Consider the following 14,029-nt stretch of genomic DNA (forward strand, 5'->3'; position numbering starts at 1 on the left):
TGAGTTGGTAAACCCGTTGAGAGACGATCCAAACAGGAGTCATTTGTTTCATCGTAGTGAATTCGGGATATTAACTTGAAACTTGAAACCGTCATTTTATATGGGTTTTGTAAACATTAGGGCGACCCGAATACAAATCCAAGCGAGTAAAGGCGCTATAACCTAGGCACGATAGCCAGGTCAGGGCTAAATACCTCCGTCCCATCCCAGAAACCACAGGAGTGACATTAGCCCTCTTAACCAAGTCACTCCCAACGATTTATTAATCCCCATCCAATTGAAACGGTCGGTACGGTTGTCAACGTTTCTTCCTTATTCAAGGTTCAAAATAGTTCGTTGATTAAATTCTTCATTAAATGAATAATTTAATTGCCGTACAATTTTGAAGCATCTTCATTTGGTACGACGCACAGTAGGCCTGGCCACTTTAATGATTGTGTCACATACCATACCACAGACATTAATATTGACAAGAAAAATTGTAGGTGAACGTTTTCCAGGATCCCCACGTGTATTGTCTGTGTATGTGTAGACTAGAAATTTTTTTAGACCTCTAGGACTTTTAGTTCAGACACAGCTAAATTTATCGCAAAAAAACGAGATTTTCGAGTTATAATTGTTTATAACTAATAAGTAATTAACAAATTCACATAATTTTTTGGGCTAGCTGTACTCCTTACATCTCTAAGAGTTGATTAAAAGAAAGAATTCGTATTTATATGTCAACGCAAACTAGAAATCCAATGAAAACTTAGGAGAAGTAGGTGGGACATATACGTCCCACTGCGTCGCAAAGAGTTTAACTGCTCAGAAAATAAACCAATTTTCGAAAACTCAATCAGCCATCCTCTTAGTCGATTCCTAGTCCCACCAGGAATTTCTGCTCCAAATTTGACTAAAATCGTACAAGTCTACCTAACAGATTAACTTGTTCAAAATTGCTTTTTCACCGCTAGGTGGCACTGTATGCATCAATTTTTCACTGCAAGTGAAAACAAGAAATTTCATTGTCTATAACATTGTCGAAGACTGCAAATAAATCCAACTTCCTTAAGAGAAGTTATTAAACTGTTAATGATGTGTTGTCTGTGTAAGTTTTGCATTGGGCCTAACAGCACATGCGGGTGAATCAGTAGTCGATGCCCAGAAACGTTATTTTTTTGCGAAATGATGGTTAAATTTAACTGAATAGTATGTTTGGAACTATTTTTGTACATGATATCAGTCATCTTTTGAATACAAAATTCTACAATGTCGTTACAATATTTTTAATTTTTGTTACATATTTCACCGCATAGAGGGCGCCAACACAAACTTTTACAGAAAGAGAGAAAGAAGGACATGTTCACAAGAATAATTGGACAAGGCTTGTTCTACAACTTTGTAGAAGACACCAACTTTCAAGCTCTTTCCGTTGAAAAGTTAGTGTGTGTGCGCCCTCTATGTAATGAAATATAGAACTAAAGATTTCTAGTTAGAAGATGACTCATATCATGAACTAAATTTCTACTAACCATACTATTCGACTAAACTTAACCATTATTTTGAAAAAAAATAAGGTTCATGGGAATCGACTACTGATGTTAGGCACCATGCAAAACTGACTCAAACATCACACCATAAAAAGTTTAATAACTTCTCTTATGGAAGTTGGATTGACTAGCAGTCTTCGAGAAAGTAATAGACAATATTTTCGATTTCAGTGATAAACAGATGTGTACAGTGCTACCTAGCGGTGAAAATTCAGGTTAGAGGGCTCTCTCCATGTAAATTGTGGAAAAATCCCATAGAAATATTGAACACGTTGGTCCGGTAGATAGATTTGTCCATTTTGCTCAAAATTGGAGCAGATACCCTTGTTGAGAGTAGGAATCGGTTTAGGTGTGGCCCAACGATGGTCATTGTTGCTTGTCACTCTAGTGTGGATGAATGATCGTGATCGCATGTTCACGATTTTGACCAGATCTGCATTATTGTGCAGGTCTCGAGCGTTTGTATGTTAAAGGCTATGATCGCGTGGACGTTTTTTGCTCTCGTGCATGTAAATTCGTGTGTATAAATTTGTTTAAACAGCCATCTGGTCGCTTACATATTTGCGTGAGCTTTATTTTTTTGTTCGTGGGCCGTAATTCTAATGTTTGACTTTGAGTAGATGGCTTAAATGCTGGTAGAGTGGATTACTCTATAATACTAGAGTATTCGGCAATGGTGACCTGGAACTTTTTATGTGCATCAGCGTGGTTTTCTTTTTTATTTTGAAAAAAAAAATAGTTTTTTTACAGAATGGTCCAACTGAGAGCATGGATCTGCGGTATTACGACCAAATGTATAACCTTCTGGGTGTGGGAAGGGGTGTTTTTGTGATGATGCTTAAAAAGTTAAGTTAGTCACAAGGCTTGCTTTCATATTTGCGAGAGCTCGAACGCAGGTTCGCGGGAATGATCGCGATTGACTTGTTGTGATCAGGTTTGTATTATCGCGAAGGGCTCTACCGTTGGTACGTTAGCGTGTTCAATCGCGTAGGCGTTTGCATGTCCCTTATGCTATCGTGATTTGAGATTTGGGATTAAACTAGTATTGATTGATGATAATTGATGCATTCAGTTTATTTAAAACAGACACATGCAATATTACTTGAAGATGTTTGCAATTTCCTCAATCTATTCAGTCTATGGGCGGCAAATGAATTTGGAAGCATGTATGTTTTGCAATAACAAATAAAAAAATGATTTCCAAACAATCTGCCCTGAAATAGGTCGTTTATAACAAGCACCAATCGACAATGGTTCAGTTTCATTTGGAACCTGCCAATTTCCAAGCTCTACTCGTTCAGAGCAAAGCGTTATGTCTAACACCTCCTCTGTCCCAGCCATCGTAAAAGTTGGTCGGTTTCCTACAATCAGAATATGAAATTTGAAACTACTTATGTATTCCATCAGGTCAGAGCCTCTCACATTGATGTCTGAGCTGCCCCGTATGATGCGATGAGCATTTTCATCCCTGTCGGTAATGAGCGGAAGCCTATTCCTGCACTATACAACGCTTTTGAAATCATCAGAAGGTGTTATGCTGCAGCTATGCCAGGCAATACATATACTTTTTGTCTACGTTACCGCCAGTCGGAGTAACTGTGACAGAACAGATATCGCGAGTTGTGAGCTCCGATATGAGACACGCGTCAATAGCCTTGTTTGCAAGAATGCATGCACGAGGCATTTCACGTGGATTAGTCATGCCTGTCTTGTTGTAAGCAATGAAGGCAGTGTTAAGTGACATTCCAATATAGAAATTTTCTTTATGGAAGTACGGTTCGTGAACTAATGCTACCTCACCTACTTACATACTTGATAATTTCAATCATTTCCGTACAGCCGAAAAGTCAGCAAATTTTTGAAACTAATTTCTCCGGTAGGTGAAATTTATTTACTGTTTCTCAGCGATATGTTTTGCCAACCAAACCACACTTTGGCAAGAATCTTGGTAAAGGCTTCATTTGCTGAGTGCGCGGGTGTGTAGATTTTGATAAAAAAAAGCGAAAAATGTTAAGCACGGTAGAATGAATTAAGCGTGATAACAGAAGACAAACGATGCAACAGACGCTTCGATAGCCGCCACGGGGTTAGATGTTAGAAGAGTTTTGGGATTCGCTCCGTTTATAAAATCAAATTTTTGCATGCACAGTAATAATACGCTTGCACAAGCGATAAACATGTTAACATACAAACGCTCAAGCCCTTCGCGATTATGCACGCATACCTGCGCCCGCGATCGCACAAACAGGATAACGCCTCGATGACTAGGTGAACGTTTTAGCACTGAATTTACAGACGCGGCCTCAAGGGTGAACCCTAAAAAACGCTCGTGTTCGCGAGATAACGAATCGGTTATGTCCGGCAGTTCCTTCTCCCGGCCCTAGCAGCCTAGATCCATGGCTTCATTTGGACCAATAAAAAGATGACGCTCATATATACTAGACAACACGTTTGATGGTGACCTGACCCGGAACTCTAGTAATATGGAAGAACTTACTATCTTCTAGTATCACATTCACGATCCACGCGAGATCATCCAAGAACACACGCGAATATGCTAATGGACACGGTTATAAAATCAAATTCATACACGCGAAGTTATATACACGTTAGCACACGCGACATGCAAACGCCCACGCAATCGAACACGTTAACGTACAAACGCTCGAGTCCTTCGCGTTGATACACATGATCGTGAAGTCCCTACGCCCGCACATATCTGAACCGTACAATGAATATCACATTCAGAATCACGGCCTTTAGATAGATTGGCTTTAAGCAGTATTTTAGTGGGTGACATTTCCCGTCTCGTCTGCAATTGTAGTGAGTGATTCTGACGGGGAACCCAATCGAGACCCTAGCTCAACAGCTCCAGTAGGACAACTCTCGGAAAAATATAAACGACTCGAACCCAAAGATTAAAAAAAAAATTAAAAAAATGATTCCAAGCCGAATCCGAGAATTTTAAAATTGAAAATCCCGACCTGAATCCAAAAATTTAATATTTTGTGCCTCACTCAAGTGGAATTTTTTGAGACAGACCTCGACCCGAGACTATATACCATCTAAAGCTTTCTAGCTTCTGAAATCGACTCCGTAAGCGCTAGTACTACAGGTTATTTCTATTCTATTTTCTTTCTATGTCAGAAACATTAGAAATTAATATTCCTAATAATGGATTTTTTTCTTCCAATAACCTATGGATCAAGCGGAAAACTGGTCCGCCTATCAAGTGAGTATCACTGTTTCCAATGGGATAGCATATCGGCTAGTGTTAAAATTGAGAATCGAGAGCCGGCCAGGCTAATGTAGATCGCAGCACAAAAAGGGCAACAATGTTAGTCCGGCTCTTGTCATTATTGGAGCTCATATTGTTGAGGCGAGCGTCAACTGCCACAGGAGGGAAATTTTTAGTAGGGATAAGGATATGATTGAAAACTGTGATGGAATTTGAGCCCGATTTGAGATTTTAGGTGTCTCTAGGCATCATGCCACCAGAAAATTCAATAGGTGTGAGGTGTCCAATGCGTAATGACGAATAGCGAGTAAATGTCGAGATATGTGCCTAATTCAACTATTGTTCTTAGAGAAGACAAACAAGCAAAAGAAAAACCACGAAATAGTCTTGAAAAAAAATTTAAAAAAAATATAAAAAATGCTACAACTAAAAAACTATTGACTGTATTCGCGACAAAATATGAAATAATTTTGAGCGGCCCAAAATATACATTAACTATAAGTGAAAAACTTACATTGTTTGACGGACAGACAAGAAATTTCTCGCGCATCGTTCATTATCATTCTAACTACTAGAAAGAGAAGCAGACAAATTTATTACGAATGGAATGCTAAGAAATAATTTACTTATTCAATACACAAAATTAGAAAGTCTAAAAGATGCATGAAATGAAGAAGAGAGTCCTCTTTTTGTCACTTTTTACGACAGTGGATCAATTCTTGACTTCTGCCGCCGAATGCCACACGGCCTCTAGGTTGGGATTGTCTCGAGAAAGATAATAGTTTACCAGCGCCGAACTGACGCAAGGTCGCTAGCTTCAAAAACGAAAACACTATTTGTTCATCTGAGTTAAGTCAATCCAAGTTTCGATTTTCATTAATTCGCATCAGCTTTATCAGAAGTACTTTCCGCGCGGGACATCACTCAGAGCTAGGCGTTTGCTCGAAGTCCACAGAACAGTTGCAAGGCTAGTGTTATGATCGTACTGGCCAATAAGAATCCTTTCTGGTTGGGGACCATCAGACCACGGTCCATAAAAGGAAGTCAAAAAGTTCTGCACTGGACAATAATTTCGGACCAGCTTCGATGGTGACTGAAAGACGATTGTCCGTATAACGACAAATATTATCTCATATGAACAAAGTTTCATAAGAGTTAGGCTTTCAAAAAGTATTGCATAATAACACAGTTTGCATATTTTAAAATGGGAAACAGTTCTCGTGAAACTCGAAATACGAATTGGATTGATTGAATATTTTGGAAAAATATTCTTCCAAATGTCGACAGCATGATTCGCGTGGAGTGCCTATAGTTCACCGCACTCCATCGTTGATTACTTTTGTCTGTTTCACGCATTAAACTCAGACAACGTTAATAACATATGATATTTCGGTTGTCTAATTAATGCATTTTCAAGCCGTTTGGCATCCAAATGTCACCCGAATAATGCCCGATTGATTTAAAATTTGACGTAACGTGATGTTTCGAACTATTAAATTTTTTGAACATGATTGGATGTGGATACCATGCTGGAAAAAAACGAGAATCGCCTATCATAGTACTTTCGCAGGTCAAAAACAGTTTGAAACTTACATCCATTAAACACGATCAAAACTCGCATTTTTCACTTATTCATAAAGTTGAGTCCGATCGATTTCGTTTTCTGAGAATTCGTGCCACAAATCACAAACCTTTACACAAGTTTTGTTGTTCAAAACACTTTTTGAAACTTGGAACTAAGGAGATCGTTGCTCAATCTTCAACACATAGCTTTTGATTAGACTCACAATTACTTTCGAACGAATTACGTTTACTCGCTTCCCTCCAACTGAAATCACTGGAAGAGCAGATCAAGCGTGCCAATCGTTTCCAACATTCCCGCACAGAATCCATTCGCGCAGCATCTCGATCCAACAGTAGCTAATTCTTGTTCTTTACTTTTCATTCAATCATAAAACCTAGCCTATGAATTCTGCAAGTAACACCTTCAACACACCATGCACGTGCAACCAAGAAACCAGCCTAAAATATTAACACAAATTCCATAAAGCTTCAAAACGTTCGTGAAACGCCGAAAGCTAGACCGCACGCCGAGCACGCAAAGATATTACTAAACGTTGCGCGCGGCAAAAGCTATCCATCCATCCTATCACCGTGGGATAGGGATGCCCGCTGGACCAGCCGCCCCGTACGCATTCCTGTGCTGCACAATATTTACCAGCTGTTCGCTGTTCTCCGTCGGCTTCTCCCATTCGTGCGGCGGTCGGTGAGAACTTCGGGTTCCGTTCGCTTCTCGCGTTGATGAGAGAGATAGAGAGAGGCGAGAGATTTGACAATTCGAGAGAAAGTGAGAATTTACCGAAGACGAAGAGTGTTACAATTTTCCACCACCCACCGTCACCGACCTTCGGATGGATGCGGTGTGGTGGGATTCCGCTCACAACCCATTCCCGGGCTGGCGTGGCGGCCACCGCGCGGAGGAGCCCTTCGGGGGTAGCCTTTATGTGGTTTTTTCTTGAGATTCCAGTTATTTTATTGGATGATGTTATTTATTTGGAGCATGTGCGCGGGGGATGTCTTAAGAAAATTATGTACAACCGAGCTCGGTGAGTGCTGGGATGCAGGTGGCGGCTCCGGTTTTCGGCGTGATCTCTCTCTCTGTCTCCATTTTGCTCTCGCTGTTCACTTTGTCCCTATAGTACGTGGATGATTAAAATTCAACCAAGGAAGGTTCCCACGCTTTGAGAGGTAATGAAGCAGTTAAAATCGTAGTTCAGAACGCGTGGCGAAGCGTGCAGAAATTTCCTGGATTGCATTCGAAATAATGGCATATTGCGTACACACTTGTTTTATTGGTATAATGAAGGCTACCGGATTCCTCATTCTTCTCGACATTCTGCTATTCTTTGAAGATTAAAATTCAATATGTTCTCTAATTATTTTCCTTGTTTGAATTTTAATCTTCATCAATTGGATACTTTTAGTGCATTTCAATTTTTTCATGCCTAGCTATAATTTTTCATGCACCATTTAAAGCGAAAATTATAGTTGAAATATGTTGTAATTGTAGTATTTTTGAGCTTTGAATTCTCAAGAGTTTGCAGTTGGGCTTTCTCTAGTCTAGTCTAGTCTACATATACACAGCCAATACATGTAGGCATCCTGGAAAATTGTAGACGATCGCCTACAATTTTTCTTGTCAATATTAATGTTTTTGGCACATATGGTATGTGACACAATCATTAAAGCGGCCAGGCCAACTGTGCAGCGTACAAAATGAAGATGATTGAAAATTACACGGCAATCAAATTATTCATTTAATGAAGAATTTAATCAACGAATGATTTTGAACCTTGAATAAGGAAGAAACGTGGACAACCGTATCGACCGTTTCAGTTTGATAGGGGTTCTATAAATCGTTGGAAAAGACTTGGCTAAAAGGGTTAATGTCACCCAAGAGGCGAATGACCTTTTGGTTAAACCTCTATAATCGAAATAAAAAAAAAATGTCACCTCTTTTGGTCCTAAGTTCCTGGGATGGGACAGAGGTATTAAGTCCTGTCCTGGCTAATAAGAGTTAGCAGTTGTGTTTTCTCTACTAAACACATAAATTTGCGTTCCGATTTCGTCTCATCAGTACCCGGTAATAAGGTATATAACATGTTACGTATTTCATCACTAGCCGAAATCTATATTTCGATTTCACTGTTATTCATCAACAAGTAGAACTGATTTTCTTGCGAGACGCCTCTTGTGACCAAGCGAGCTTTAGTGTGAACACAAGTAGTGTTTCTTAATTGGACTTCTTGTCTATTTGGCCCTAAGTCAGTGCCGGGTATTGATGAGACTATGTCAAAAAGCGAATTCCTCGACTTGCTAAAGCATGCATCATGCACAAAATCATTTAGTCCACTTTTCCCCTAAGCGATAATATTCATTAACAGTTATCTGCTTTTCGCTAAATTAGTTATGGAATTTGCGTTATGACTTCGTCTGATCAGAATCCGACACTAGCTTAGTGACAGGACTAAGCCAGCACCGGATTGACGTTAGCTCCATAAACGGAAACATAATTTGTGTTCCTGAGCAATCCTCTAGTTAAACATTATGTCCCGCAAGAAAAAGAGTTCTGTTAAGCTAATGAGAATTTGCGAAATCGAAACTTGGTTGACCTAAACCAGCCCATCATGCAAGGTGCACTATACTATATTTCTCCTCAAAAAAATCAAAATTTAGGTGAAAACCAGTTATTCTCCATTAAAGGGGGAGCGGGGGGTGGAGGGTTAATCACTACTTTTGCGCGTTAAGGGCACGAAACCTATAACTAAATTTGTTATGGAATTTGTGTTCGTTTGTAAATGTTCATGTGAACTACTGCACGAAATTCAGAATATTATTCATGGACCCATTTACGCATCAGAAACCGGTTCAAGATTCCTAGTACACCCAGGTTTTTGTACGTGGGGGATACGTAGCGCGTAAAAAATCCGCGTGAAGAAAACCGCGTTAATTCGAAAATCAGCATTAAAAAACTCAGCAAAAGACTTAAATTATTTTTGGAAGTTTTTTTACACGTTTTTCGCAATTAACATGGTTTTTGCAAAAAATATTCTAAGTCCTTTTGAATGCAAAAGACTTAGTAGATTTTCGGAAATATGGAATGGGGGGGGACTCCTTATGACCCGTACTTCAACAAGATCGGTATTTTCGGAATAGTCTTGACGAGTAGGTGCCAGAAATTTATGTGTAACGCCATTTTGAACTTCAAGATGGCGACTTCCGGCTTAGAGAAATTCTCTATAACTTAATCAATATGGGTATTGTCGGAATGACATTGACAATAGGTGCCGGAAATCGATTTTTGACGCCATTTTAAAATCCAAGATGGCAACTTCCAGCTTGAAAAAATTCTCTACAGTTATCCATATTGATTGAGTTATAGCAAATTTCGATAAACCGGAAGTCGCCATCTTGGATTTCAAAATGGCGTCAAAAATCGATTTCCGGCACCTATTGTTGAGGTGCGGGCCATAAGGAGTCTTCCAGGCCCGAGTACTCCATCTTTCCGAAAATCTACTAAGTCTTTTGCATTCAAAAGGACTTACAATATTTTTGGAAAAATCGCGTAATAGACCTTTCTCGTCAAAAAAATTTATATGATAGGATGCTTCCTTTTTTATCCCCAATTCGTTACTGCCGATTGCCGCGATGATTTGCTACCTCTAACTATTGAAAAAATCAAAAATAGTGCAAGCTGCTCATTTAACCCCATATTCTGAATACCTATCTTGCCTTGTTTCCCCGTATTTTTACACCATTTGGATGAATTTGCTGTGGGGAATACTAAAAGGATGCCAGATCTGCATATATATTAGTAAATATGCAGATTTTGCATTTTCACTGCAGATGTTTTGCAGATTGCAAATATTTAGCAGAACAAAGCCTATTCCAGCCAATTTATACACCAGCCTTCAACATTTTTGATCATTTAAATTATATACATACTACATTTCTATGTCAAATTTATTGAAGATTTTTGTAGCAATCTGCAGACTTTTATATTTTCACTGAAGGCTATTGTTTAAATAGACCTGGCATCACTGATGCTGAAATGATTCATTCATATACCTGTCAAAAACATAGAGCATTGCATGAAAATGTATAACCTCACTTTTCTGACAGTTCAGTATGCTTGTTTACCTAAGACTTGTTTACATGGACTTTTAAAATTTACATTACTTGAATACTTTCGATGCTCTTTGAAAGACTATCAACTCAAGAGGGATGAGGATTGGAACAATGGGAACCTGGTGCCACATTATGCAACCAATTCGAATCGACCTTTTCGCACAAGCTTGAATACAATAAACCTTTCGTTTCGAGATGCGTAATGTCACCCCTGGTTCATACATTGACCAATCGGCGCTGGATGCAAAACCCGGTGGAATATGCTGAATCGTAAGATCAAGCATTGGGCTATAAAACGATTGCTTTCTGGATGATGGATAAGGATTTGTACACATTTGTTTGTTTGCTCGTGGGTTAAGTCCTAACAAGATGATCCGATTGATTACTCATTTTTAGGTGGTGAAGTTTACCTGAACTTTATAGGTAACGAATTCGGTCGATGATAAGTTGTTGAAATGATCGTTCAATGCCCATACCGAAAAACGTTTCCATTGGTCAGAATGCCTACCAGCGTGTGATAGCTGCAAACATGAGGACAACATCGCTTTCGAATGGAACAATTATTTATTATTCGTGTACAAGTTCCATTACAGCAAAAGTTTCGTCGATTGACGATTATCGCATTGTCGTTGATTTAGCCGGCAAATGCAAAACAGTGCTCGGCACTGACGATAAGGAGTAAGAAGGATTTGATAGGAGTGATAAGAATGCAGAGCATTATACATTCCGGAAGAATATCAGGGAGGAGATATTATATGTAAATTTATATTATATCCCGAGTTGCCATCATTTTTGCACCACAATAAAGCTTTCTGCAACTGCTGTCTTGTTCAAATTGGCAGGAAATAACTAGGCAGCGAAAGATAAATTGCATAGTCAATTTATTTACTTTTTCGGAAGGATAAGTAATTAGTATGTTGTGAATATATATGTGTCGCCGGTGCCGTGTGTTATGGTGGTACCGGACGGAACCGTTGGTCAGCAGACCGTCCTCGTCGTACTGGTCATAGATGCGACGTTTTTTCTCTTCTGATAGCACTCGACATGTTTCGGAGATCTGTCTTAACGCTCTCTACTTAGTGCAGGATACGCGAAACCGCTGCTAGATTTCGAAAGAAAATTCCTAGCTGCTGCTACTCTATCAGTCTCTCTCTCTCTCTCTCTCTCTCTCTCTCGACTGAGGACTACAATTTCGGTTGACTAAATTATGCTTTGAAAATTGTACTTCCTGGAATTTCAGCTAACGAGATCAATTCATTGTGAGGAATTTCGCTGCGTTCCAATATTGCTTGCCTCTGTAGGTGATGATGTGTGTGGATTCACTTCGGCAGCCAGGTCTTATGTTTTGGGTAATTTTGCTATCTTATTCTGCTGAATAAATCATCTGGCTAAAGCCTCTACGTTATACTATGGTAACTTTGAAAACGCCCTGCTATTTAATCTTGTAGCTATTGGCAAGTCAGTCCTGGCACTGTTCTCGACTAATCCTGGCACTATACCGCTGACGTCGCACTTATTACGGTGATCAAACTTGGCGAGAGCGGCAGTCGTTTCGTCGGAATTGTTCACTCGACAAGCAGGAAGTGCAAGGACTCTGCTACTTATTCCTGAGCCCCTCGTTGAAACCTTCGTCCTGTCGGAGTGTTAGCTTCGTCCGATACCGGAGCGTATTGCTGAACCGAAGCAGTCTGCTACTGGCGCTGCTTCCTTCGAATCGGAATCGCTGAATATTCCCGTTAGCCGAATGTCCAACGTGGCCGAAGGCAAACCGATTGCAGCAACACCACCAACCGTAGCTGAAATTTTGGCCTTTAATCCAAGTCCCTGCCACTGACATAGCGACAAACGAGTGCGGCGCAGGTTGGACCATCGGTTGACTCGGTGCCGGACAGGGTGAAACAGCTGCAACAGTAGCGGACCTAGTATGGGGTGTAAAGGTCATCAATTGCCATAGATCACCAAAATGCTCTGCGACTAACATTGTGAACAAAACAAACCAAACGAAATTGATCGCAACAACGATAAAATAATCTAAATTTTACCCAAACATTTGAAAATGAGAAAAAGGCAAAAGAAGTTTTGGTCGAATTCATTATAATTCTATTTAAAAATTGAATACTGTTTTATTTAGTTTGATTGCGCATATTGTTTACATCAGACAAACCCCTTAATTCATTGAGTACGTATTACACTGCCTTTATAACCCTTTTGATATCAGTTACAATAATCCTTTATAATCATTTTATAATAAGTGTATTGCTAGTTAGGACTTTTATATCAGCCGGGCCCTTTTATAATTTGTTATAAAATCATTATCAAAATTCTTCATAATCCATTGTTGCGTTATGTTTATGTACATGGCCAGATAGATAGTTTTTAACTGGGACGGAACGTGTGGATACGAAAAAACCTAATGTCAATTGTAGCCAGAGGGAGCTGTCAAATGCAGCCAAAGGGAACCGTCAAATGCAGTCAGGGGGAACTGTCAAATGTAGCCAGTCCATTTAAAATATGTGTGGAAGAAAGAGTGGCTATGCAAGACAAGAGATAAAATGAACAGAAAAAAGAAAAAGAAAACATCTATCCACAGGTTCTGTCCCAGGATTTTAATAGAGAACATCAAAATTCGATTTGTTTGCATTTGGCAGTAGGCCTTTTTCAAATGTTTGGCTAGAAATTCCTTGCTTCTTCAATGAATCATGTACAAGAAAAGTAAAAATGTTAAATTTAACGGAACAATGTATGATGTCGACATCAATTAAAAAATCAGCTGAGCGACCTTGTTGGGAAAGTGTTAACATTTGGCAGCGAACCAAACCAAGTTTCTCATACTATGATCGAATCAACAAAAATTCCAAGATCATGTAAACAATCTCTTTGAACTGTCAAAAAAGTGAGGTTAAACATTATCATGCAACGTTCTCCACCGAGAGGTTCACTTTAGTTTGTTTACATAACCAATGAACTTTGTACCGCGACTCACCACTTCATTTGCCGCGTTGCCAGGAAGCCAAGCAAAAATACACAAAACAGTGCTGCCTAAACACATATTTTGAGTCCCACCATTCTTGCAAAGGTGAAAAAATACTCAACATTCTTGCATTTTTTAAATTTAAAAAAATCATTAAAAAATCACGATAGCTCTAAAATGTCTCATTTCAGCGGAAATATTCTTAAAAATGTGTAGTCTTTTGAATAAAAATAAGAAAAAAGGGGGTTAGGTCGGACGAGAAAGGTCTATTGGAAAATCTGCGTGAAAAAAATCGCCTTAATTCGAAAATCCGCATAGAACTGATCTAGATCAGTTTCAAGTTATCTAGATAATAGCACAAATTACCATAAATTTTACCCGAGAAAATATACTAAAAACTACAAACAAACAAAAGACATACCCAAAGCACTATAGGTTCTGTTTCTCAGTATCATATGCGTTGGCCACAGAGCAGTGAAAGAGTCTTCCTTTCATAAATGAAGCTGCGAGAAGCTAACTGCTTACACCCTCTGCCAACACAAAGGACATGGTAGCTACTAGAGAGTGATATAGTCCGAACGGTGTTAGTTCCGAGGCGGG

The 14,029-nt window shown here is 39.3% G+C and overlaps 1 protein-coding gene across 2 annotated transcripts in view; it reads right to left on the minus strand.

The window, feature by feature from the left end:
• Window positions 1-14,029, minus strand: part of LOC131684730 (uncharacterized) — a 654,472-nt gene that overhangs the window by 546,756 nt on the left and 93,687 nt on the right. The gene's annotated exons all lie outside the window — the stretch shown is intronic.

The sequence above is a fragment of the Topomyia yanbarensis genome, chromosome 1, assembly GCF_030247195.1.
Source record: "Topomyia yanbarensis strain Yona2022 chromosome 1, ASM3024719v1, whole genome shotgun sequence".
In the NCBI taxonomy this organism is placed as follows: Eukaryota; Metazoa; Arthropoda; class Insecta; order Diptera; family Culicidae; genus Topomyia; species Topomyia yanbarensis.